This window comes from Oryx dammah, unplaced genomic scaffold (assembly GCF_014754425.2).
Source record: "Oryx dammah isolate SB20612 unplaced genomic scaffold, SCBI_Odam_1.1 HiC_scaffold_26, whole genome shotgun sequence".
Taxonomy (NCBI): domain Eukaryota; kingdom Metazoa; phylum Chordata; class Mammalia; order Artiodactyla; family Bovidae; genus Oryx; species Oryx dammah.
In genome coordinates, this window is record NW_024070210.1 from 28,899,950 (window position 1) to 28,911,008 (window position 11,059).

Consider the following 11,059-nt stretch of genomic DNA (forward strand, 5'->3'; position numbering starts at 1 on the left):
GTGACTACTCACTGGGATGGTGCCTCTAAAGCATACTCACCAGTGCCTCTCCCAAATCTAAAACCACCCACTGCCCGGAGAGCTCTCGACTCCCGTTTCCGACAGCCTATCTCCATTCTCTGTCCAAAAGCCCCACATGCATCTTAAATGTGTCCCCAGAACAACTCAGCATCTTGGCCTCCAAATGTGCTTTTTCTCTCACCTTCTGTTTTAAACAATGAGAGCTTGTGGAACCAGCTGCCTAATCTTGAGAACTCTAAAATCTTTTATTTCTCCTTTATCCTCTATATCTAAGATCTCTAAGCCATGGATTCTATCTGCAAATTATCTCTTATATCTGTATGTACCCCACGCAGTGCCTGAGCTCAACCCCTGAATGCTCAGGGATTGGCTTGGCTTTTGCTTGGCTTGGTCCAATAACTGCTAACTCATCTCTCCCTCCCCCATCCCTCTCTCCCTTCACCTACACTTCACAGGGCTCCCTCCTAGGTTAATTACAGTTTCTTGAGCAGAAGAGAAAAAGGCAGAAGTACAGTGAGCCCTGAGGGACTGGCTTATTTGCCTGAGTAAGCCCATAGGAATCTAATGCATCAGCCAGGGGACTGTGACTTGCTGGCCTAAAAGATAAATTAAATCCTTCCTAATACAGTAAATGAGGTGCTCTGGGGAGGAGGCTCCAATCCAGCTCACTCCCCCAAATAATTTCCACATGTGCATCACCCCTGCACCCTGCTGGCCCCGGAGGTACCCTGCCTCTCTTCCTTCCCACCACGCAGATGCTTCCTCTTCTTTCTAGGCCCAGCTCAAATGCAATCTGCTGCCGATAACTCTTCCTGTCCCACCCGGTGGAGTCCTTGTCACTGTCCCCCAGTCTCTCCACACAACTCTGTGAGGCCCTCTCCTGGCACTTAGTACCCATTTCCATTATGTAATGACCATAGCGTCATCTCCGAACTGTGAGAACCAAGGAAGTGCTTGGCCTACAGCAGAGACTCAGTAAGCAAACACCTTTTCAGGGGAGAGTGCTGACTCAAGTGAAGAGGTGATTTTGCCCTGCCTTAGGCCTGTTGCCTGTGGCAAACACGGGTGATTTCATGAGGTGTTCATCTGTGCTTTCTTCTGGCTTGCTATTGCTGTCAGCACTTTTCCTTTCCCTCCAAAGAAGGCAGACAACGGCATGTGTGGCCTTCTGGACCCTGTGGCCAGAGCTACAGGAGATGTCATGGTTCTGTATATTGCTGCGTTGTAAATAGAAGTTGCAAGGTATCCACAAGAGGCCCCACCCAGTGGTTTGTGGAAGAAAGCCAGTGCCCAAGGGGAAAGATATGCCTCAAGCCCAGGCGAAGCTGCAGGACTGGACTCTGTCAGAAGCACTGTGTCTGGATGGGTGGGTGCGCGGGAAAGCCGCCCCAGAAAGCCTGCAGTGGAGGCACACTCTGCACTCTTTCCCAGAGTGGTCAGTGCCATAAAGGCTGGCAGCGCCGGCTGACTCCACCTAGCTGCTCCTTCAGTCTTCAGCTGCAGCGCGCCAAACTACGCAACTGTCTTTACGGAGCCAACTGTGCACAACAGACTGGGCCTCGTCCAAAATGTGTGGCCTAAGTTAACCTGGGATTCTTATACGATCCCTTGGATCGGGCAAAGTTACTTCAGTAATGATTTAGACTGAATTTTCGCTCCAATGGATCACCGATTCTCAGTGTCATTTAGAGAAATAAAGCAATGTGACCTAAAGTAACACTGTGATCTAAAATCAATGCCTAATATACAATGATCATTTAAATCCCCAGGAAAATTACAGGATTCCTCATGGCATCACTGAAAGAGCGTTGGGACATAGAATTGGCCCATTCTTACTTTGAACACACATTATCTAATATATCAAGATGCTATTATACAGAAATGAATTTTCTTCCACATATATATCTATCTGTTTAAAGCTATTAGAAAGTCATCTTTTGGTATGTGCTGTGACATATCTCTTCAAATCATATTGGTTTGCAAAACCAAAGGCAGACAACAATCCAGGATGACCAATTTCAGTTTTTAAATTAAAAAAAAATTTTTTTAATTAGAGGATAATTGCTTTATAACATCGTGTTGGCTTCTGCCATACATCAGTATGAATCAGCCATAGGCATACATATGACCCCTCCCTCTTGACCCTCCCTCCCACCTCCCCACCCCATCCCACCCCTCTAGGGTGTCACAGAGCACTGCGTTTCAACTCCCTGCTTCATACAGCAAATTCCCACCAGCTATCTAGGTGGCGCTAGTGGTAAAGAACCCATCTGCCAATGCTGGAGACTTAAGAAATGTAGGATCGTTTCCTGGGTCAGGAGGATTCCCTGGAGGAGGGCATGGTAACCCACTCCAGTATTCTTGCCTGGAGAATCCCATGGATTGAGGAGCTTGGTAGGCTACAGTTCGCAGAGTTGCAAAGAGTCGGACACGACTGAAGTGACTTAGCACTCAGGCGTCTTTTTTACCATGTACATATGGTAATGTATGTATTTCAACACTACTCTCTATTCGTCCTACTCTCTCCTTCCCCCACTGTGTCTACGAGCCTGTTCTCTATGTCTGCATCGCCATCGCTGCCTTGCAAATAGGTTCATCAGTACCATTTTTCTAGAGTCCATGCTGCTGCTGCTAAGTCACTTCAGTCGTGTCCGACTCTGTGCGACCCCATAGATGGCAGCCCACCAGGCTCCCCCTTCCCTGGGATTCTCCAGGCAAGAACACTGGAGTGGGTTGCCATTTCCTTCTCCAATGCATGACAGTGAAAAGTGAAAGTGAAGTCGCTCAGTCGAGTCCATATATATGTGTTAAAATACAGTATTTGTTTTTCTCTTTCTTACTTACTTACTTCTGTGTAATAGGCTCTGGGTTCATCCCTGGAGAACCCATAATCGAAAAAGACATATGTACCCCAATTCCAGTTTTGCAAGATAGTAGAATCTAGGAGAAGGAAATGGCAACCCACTCCAGTATTCTTGCCTGAAAAATCCCAGGGACAGAGGAGCCTGGTGGGCTGCCGTCTATGGGGTCGCACAGTCTGACACGACTGAAGCGACTTAGCAGCAGCAGCAGCAGAATCTAGGAAGAAAGCTGACATCTGGGGAAATGCAATTCCCAATAATGGCCACGAGGTGGCAGAGTAGCTCTGTACACCAGAAACCTAATGCTAGCACTCAATAGTTCTGTAGTTTAGGATTTGTTAGATAATCCCGAAGATAGTTAATATAGGACAATTGGAAAGCCTGTTTCTAGGGGACTTTTCTGCTGTGGAATTTATCCTCATATTATTAACATCCTTCTGATGTTGAAGCTGAAACTCCAATACTTTGGCCACCTCATGCGAAGAACTGACTCATTCGAACAGACCCTGATGCTGAAGATTGAAGGTGCGAGGAGAAGGGGACGACAGAGGATGGAGATGGCTGGATGGCATCACTGACTCAATGGACATGAGTTTGGGTAAACTCCAGGAGTTGGTGATGGACAAGGAGGCCTGGCGTGTTGCGGTTCATGGGGTCACAAAGAGTCGGACACGACTGAGCGACTGAACTGACTGACGTTTTTAAAGGCAGGCTCTCCCAGGAACCTTCCTGAAGCCTGAACAGTTTTCAGATATTGAGGACTGGCCTCCCACGCCAGTGGAGGACCAATTCCAGGGACCAGGCCTGGCCCTGCTCACCAGCACAAAGTCACCCTGAGTAGAGGGCTAATTTGAAGCCCCCTTAATCTCAAGACCCTGATTGAACCTCCCAAGAGGAAGAAAGGAATGAAAGCTTAATGTTAATGCTAAACATTTCTCAATGCTCAGTGTTAAATACTTCCACAAAGGCAGACTCAGTGACCTCCTGATCTGAGTCTAGCCTTTCAGTGACAAGAGCCCACGGTCTTCAAACCGCTTCCTGCAATGTGCATCAGCACACCTTCTGCAGGGAGACGGGAAAACCCACAGATGGCCCTGGAAAATTGCTCTGAACTCATGAAAGTAAACACCTAACTGGATAGTAATTAGAGGCAACAAAAAAAATCAAAGTTTAGAAGATACTAGAGGAAAAAAACAGGGACAGACATAAATAACTGGAGGTACGTGTTACCTGCGCCTGAGCAGCTACTAAGCTTGTCTCCCTGGCACCCTCACACAATCCTGTGAGCTGCCATACACTCTAGAGTTACATCCCTTTTTTCTTAGAGTAGCTGAGTGGGTTCTATTGTCTTCAGTAAAAACCCTGGTTATTACAGAAGACAAGGGAACAAATGGAATTCCTAAATCACTGAATAGCAAAAAGAGAATCAGAGAGAGAAAGACAGAAAAATGAGAGGCCAGCAGAGGAATGCCTGAAGGACATGGAATGGGTGTATCCAACTTTCAATGTTGTCAGGCTGTTTGTGTTACTAAGACATAACTTTCCACTGCTCTGAAACATCCACCCACTTTCAACATGTTCAAATGGCTTTCAAGTGAATGAACTGCAGGTGCTTTGTACACAAAGAAAAACGGATTCGGTCCTTCATCTGTGGCAGTGCAGTGTGGACATGGGAGCAGCCATCAGCAACAAAACTGCCGCGGTCAAGAGACACTCCGAAGCAGGAAGGAGAGCGGAAGAGACTGATAGACCGCCTCTGGGAATTTGATTTCTATTATTTGCATGGAGAAGTGACATGGAGCAGGACCCTATGGTCTTTGTCCCCCATGTCCTCTGTTTGCCTTTGTCTGTGGAAAACCTTTCGTCGAAGAGTAAGTTTAATCAGAGAGGTGAGAAAATGCAGAGACAAAGGAAAACAGTGAAAGAAGAACAAGTACTAGGAGTTTAGTCACTACACATTGGCAAGGACCTTTAGTTCCTTCTCACAGGCTATAGATAATATTCTGAGCTGTAACCTGTGAGCTGTCTTATAGATACTTCCCCACCAGGGGGAAGAAGTTAATTGCATGACGACCAGGCTGTAGCCACGACATAAGCTGCCACAATTCTAAGAACAAGCTTCAAGGAAATGGGAACAAACCAACCATGGAACTGAAGGCTAACTGTAAAGCAATCAAGAGGATGGCGATCAGACCGCTGATGACCAATTTCAGGATTTCAGAGCTGACTGTGCTGTTTCCATATGTCGCCCCCTCCCTTAGCCTATGAAAGCTCTTGCCCCTGAATGTCAGTGGGAGGCGGCGGCCTTTGAACAGAAGTCTGCTCCCCTCCCTGGTTGCCAGCATCCAAAATAAAGCAAACTTTCCTTTCCCCAACGTTGCCTCTAATCAGCTTTTGAGCAGGGAGCTGCTGGACCCCACTTTGAGTTGCAGGAGAATGTGGGAGTGAAAAACTTTAGCTGACCTCTAAGTTCCAAGGGAACAAGCTGCTTCTAGCCCAGTGGTTCTCAGACATGGCTGCATCAGAACCACCTGGAGGGCTGATTAAAGCAATGCTGAGCTGTGCAGGTTTATCAGTCAGTAGGTCTGGTACAAGGACTCATAACTGACCTTTCTCACAAGTTCGATGTAACATCAATGCTGCTGGTTCAGTGACCACACTTTGTCAACCACTGTTCTAGACCCCTGAAAGTAGGTCTCATTAAGCTGGGGCATATGATAAGCTGAGACAGGTAGGACACAAGCCTATGAGCCAGGGAGAGATTATTTTTGTTCAGTTATCTACTATCTGCAATTTATTTTTGTAGAGAAGTTTTCTTAGATTTTGCCATCAATGCACTGCTAGTGAGTACAAATTGGTATAATCTCCTCAAAGGGAAACTTGGTAACATTAAAATATCAATATCAAATGAGTATATCCCTTGTAAGCTCCTTCAGCTCAGAGACCCTTTTCCATTTTAATCCCTGATATAGCCTAAGCAGGATTTCCCTGGTGGCTCAGTGGTAAAGAATCCGCCTGCAATGTTGGAGATGCAGGTTCAATCCTTGGGTCAGGAAGATTCCCTGGAGAAGGAAATGGCAACCCACTCCAGTATTCTTTCCTGGGAAATCCCATGGACAGAGGAACCCAGCAGGCTGTAGCCCATGAGGTCACAAGAGCAGGACACAACTTAGCAAATAAACCACCATCACATATCCCAAGCAACTAGAACAATATCTGGCACATAGTAGGTGCTGAATAAATGTTTTCTGAAAAAAAAAAAAAAAAAGAATAGATCCCTTGACTCAGAAGTTTCACATCTAGAGGTAAATGAGCAGTATGAAAAGATAAATCCAACCATATTCATGGCAGTATTTTTCTAATCTTTCACTTCTCCATGAAAGATGATTGACAAAATATGTCATAAAATAATCACCGTCCATGAGACAGCCTTCACAATGTACTGTTTAGTGAAAAGGTAGGTTAGTATTAGCACATGTTACTGGACTCATTTTGTTCTACTCAACGTGCCAGTCTAGCCACTGATTTTTAGCATCTGTGAATATAAACCAACACACTGCCTTCTTTATTGACAATCTCTTGTTATAGCAAATAATACAATAATTTCTCTTAATCTCAATATCTTCATATGCTTAATGGGGATAAAAATCAAGATTTACAAAACATATTTCTTTAAGGCCTTAATGAAACTAGTTCTTGGAAACAAAGATATTACCAAGCACATGTCCAGTTTTGTGGGGATGCTAGGCTATGTGCCATCATATGCCAATACAACAAACACCATACACCTTTTCAAATAATTGGAATACAGCAATGTGTTTAGTAAATACTTTCAAAAAAGAAAAAAAACAAGCACCAAGTAGTGTTTATATACCAGTATACTGAATATATGGGTATACAGATGGTGCTCTATTCATACATCAAATGTGAACTCAGGCCATGTGGAGTACAGAGCTGATATGCATGTGCCCTTTGCACAACAGACAAATGGAAGCTCCAGATTAAATATCACCAACAAACTGAATTCAATTATATATGTCAGCTCCAAAAGACAAATATTCCCTAGATTCCAAAATCAAAGAAAGCCACAGCCTCAGCAACCCAACGGGGTTTTAGTCTCAGTTTTAGGGATGATGGGACTACACAAAGATGAATAAAAGGCACTGAAGCTCCATCCAGAACCCTGGCCAAAATGAAGCGCAGACCACTTTGAAGAACACTCTTGCAAGCATAAAATAAGACTAACACAGCCTGCTCACTAGCCCACAGAAACAGCAAAGACATTGCTCTGTGCCCCAGACATTGCTGAGTTAAAACATCCATGAAATATGGAAATCCTAAGCTCACTCAGGTGAGGGGTCTAAGGTTTTTCTCCATGCATAGCTTAAAAAGGCAGATGAATAGCTAATATAAAAAGTGATCCAAGACCACTAAATCCCTAGGGATCTAATAAACACATCATGAAAATCTTTATCCTGAGCAAGTCGTCCACAGCTCAGGGCTTACAAGAAACTCTCACTAAAGATAAACTACCAAAATTAAATATCACAGACCACAGAGGAAATGAAAAATCATCATAAGTGAATCAGCAGACACCAAAATTGACACACCAGGAAGGAAAAACAATAGACTAGAAAAGAATCATGCCTTTAAATAATTTAGAAACCATAGTGAAGAAATAAGATACCATAAGAACATAACCAAATGAGAATTTTTTTAAGGAAAATTATCACTGAAATGAAAAATGTTTGATAGGTTAAATATTAAGTTTAAGAAGAATTGCTTAAGTAGAAGACATTTGAAGAAATTATGAGATGGAGAAGGGAGGGAAGAAAAGAGAAAGAATAATTATGACTGGATGAGTGGTTAATAGACATGAAACACAGAAAGAGAAGCTTCAATACGTCAGCCTAATAATGTTTAAGAAGGAAAGAAGTTGGGGGAATGTACATAGAGAGAGGTAATGTCCAACCTAGATATATATTGCAAAGCAGAGATATTACTTTGCCAACAAAGGTCCCTCTAGTCAAGGCTATGGTTTTTCCTGTGGTGATGTATGGATGTGAGAGTTGGACTGTGAAGAAAGCTGAGCGCCGAATAATTGATACTTTTGAACTGTGATGTTGTAGAAGACTCTTGAGGGTCCCTTGGACTGTAAGGAGATCCAACCAGTCCATCCTAAAAGAGACCAGTCCTGGGTGTTCATTGGAAGGACTGATGCTGAAGCTGAAACTCCAGGACTTTGGCCGCCTCATGCGAAGAGTTGACTCATTTGAAAAGACTCTAATGCTGGGACGGATTGAGGGCAGGAGGAGAAGGGGACGACAGAGGATGAGAAGGCTGGATGGCATCACTGACTCGATGGACATGAGTTTGAGTGAACTCCAGGAGGTGGTGATGGACAGGGAGGCCTGGTGTGCTGTGATTCATGGGGTCGCAAAGAGTGGGACACCACTGAGCCACTGAACTGAACTGAACGTCAGGGAATGTTTAACAGTAGGATTCCTGTGTGCTGTTTCCTATCTCTCTTGACTCCTTGGTTCCTTATCAGTTCCTGATAGGAGCGAGAGGAGTGGCAAGCCACTCCCAGGACTGAGGTCAAAGAGATGGGATTCTCGCATAGGACTTCCTTCATTAGCTTTTCCATTTGGTGAAAGGGATTATCTACAACCCTCTTTTGATATGGATTGCCTTTTGGCCTTATGGCCTCTATTGCTCTTCTTCCCTTGGTAACTTGTAAAGCTTGGTCTTTTGATCTTTATCTGAAGAAGCTACCTGGTAATATGGTATATATACTCACACAGAATTCAATAAAGCACCCTTGTTCCATCAGACTTGGGTCTCCGTGTCCTTCCTTCTCTCTCTCTCTCTATTTCTGGCTGATTCCCTGGAGCACAAAGGCTGGCTACATAACTGAGGGAATATTAGCCTCTTTCCTTCTTTCACTTTATCTTCGCCTCCAGACCACCAAGTTCCAGTCCATTAAAGGACCCCAACAACGAAATACACAAAGATAATGACTAAGAACTTTCCAGAATTAGAAAGCTGAGAATTAAGATTGAAATGTCTTCAAGATAAATAAAAATAAACCTCATAAAAATACTTAGTTATAAATCTAACAAAGTACTACAAGATCTCTATGGAGTAAACTATAAGTCTCTGATGAAGGAAAGCATAAAAGAACTAATTAAATGGAAGATAACACTTTGTTCATAGATAGGAAGACTCAATATTTTCAAGATGTCCGGTCTTGATCTATACACTCAAAGCAATCTCAATAAAAATCCCATCAAGTTATATTTGCTTCTCTTATTTTCACAGCTATTTGTAAGGCCTGTGAGAAGAAGAGAAGCAAAAAGCAAAGGAGAAAAGGAAAGATATAAGCATCTGAATGCAGAGTTCCAAAGAATAGCAAGGAGAGATAAGAAAGCCCTCCTAAGTGATCAATGCAAAGAAATAGAGGAAAACAACAGAATGGGAAAGACTAGAGATCTCTTCAAGAAAATTAGAGACACCAAGGGAACATTTCATGCAAAGATGGGCTCGATAAAGGACAGAAATGGTATGGACCTAACAGAAACAGAAGATATTAACAAGAGGTGTCAAGAATACACAGAAGAACTGTACAAAATAGATCTCCATGACCAAGATAATCACAATAGTATGATCACTCACCTAGAGCCAGACATCCTAGAATGTGAAGTCAAGTGGGCCTTAGAAAGCATCACTATGAACAAAGCTAGTGGAGGTGATGGAATTCCAGTTGAGCTATTTCAAATCCTGGAAGGTGATGCTGTGAAAGTGCTGCACTCAATATGCCAGCAAATTTGGAAAACTCAGCAGTGGCCACAGGACTGGAAAAGGTCAGTTTTCATTCCAATCCCAAAGAAAGGCAATGCCAAAGAATGCTCAAACTATCACACAATTGCACTCATCTCACACGCTAGAAAGTAATGCTCAAAATTCTCCAAGCCAGGCTTCAGCAATACGTGAACTGTGAACTTCCAGATGTTCAAGCTGGTTTTTGAAAAGGCAGAAGAACCAGAGATCAAATTGCCAACATCCACTGGATCATCAAAAAAGCAAGAGAGTTCAAAAAAAAACCATCTATTTCTGTTTTATTGACTATGCCAAAGCCTTTGACTGTGTAGATCACAATAAACTGTGGAAAATTCTGAAAGAGATGGGAATACCAGACCACCTGACCTGCCTCTTGAGAAACCTGTATGCAGGTCAGGAAGCAACAGTTAGAACTGGACATGGAACAACAGACTGGTTCCAAATAGGAAAAGGAGTGTATCAAGGCTGTATATTGTCACCATGCCTATTTGACTTCTATGCAGAGTACATCATGAGACATGCTGGGCTGGAAGAAGCACAGCTGAAATCAAGATTGCTGGGAGAAATATCAATAACCTCAGATATGCAGATGATACCACCCTTATGGCAGAAAGTGAAGAGGAGCTAAAAAGCCTCTTGATGAAAGTGAAAGAGGAGAGTAAAAAAGTTGGCTTAAAGCTCAGCATTCAGAAAACTAAGATCATGACATCTGGTCCCATCACTTCATGGCAAATAGATGGGGAAACAGTGGAATCAGTGGCAGACTTTATCTTTTTTGGGCTCCAAAATCACTGCAGGTGGTGACTGCAGCCATGAAATTAAAAGATGCTTACTCATTGGAAGGAAAGTTATGACCAACCTAGATAGAATATTCAAAAGCAGTGATATTATTTTGCCAACAAAGGTCCATCTAGTCGAGGCTATGGCTTTTCCAGTGGTCATGTACGGATGTGAGAGTTGGACTGTGAAGAAGGCTGAGCGCTGAAGAATTGATGCTTTTGAATGTGGTGTTGGAGAAGACTCTTGAGAATCCCTTGGACTGTAAGGAGATCCAACCAGTCCTTTCTAAAGGAGATCAGTCCTGGGTGCTCTTTGGAAGGACTGATGCTAAAGCTGAAACTCCAATACTTTGGCCACCTCATGTGAAGAGTTGACTCACTGGAAAAGACTCTGATTCTGGGAGGGATTGGGGGCAGGAGGAGAAGGGGAAGATAGAGGATGAGATGGCTGGATGGTATCACCAACTCGATAGACATGAGTTTGGGTGAACTCCGGAAGTTGGTGATGGACAGGGAGGCCTGGCGTGCTGCGATTCATGGGGTCGCAAAGAGTCGGAC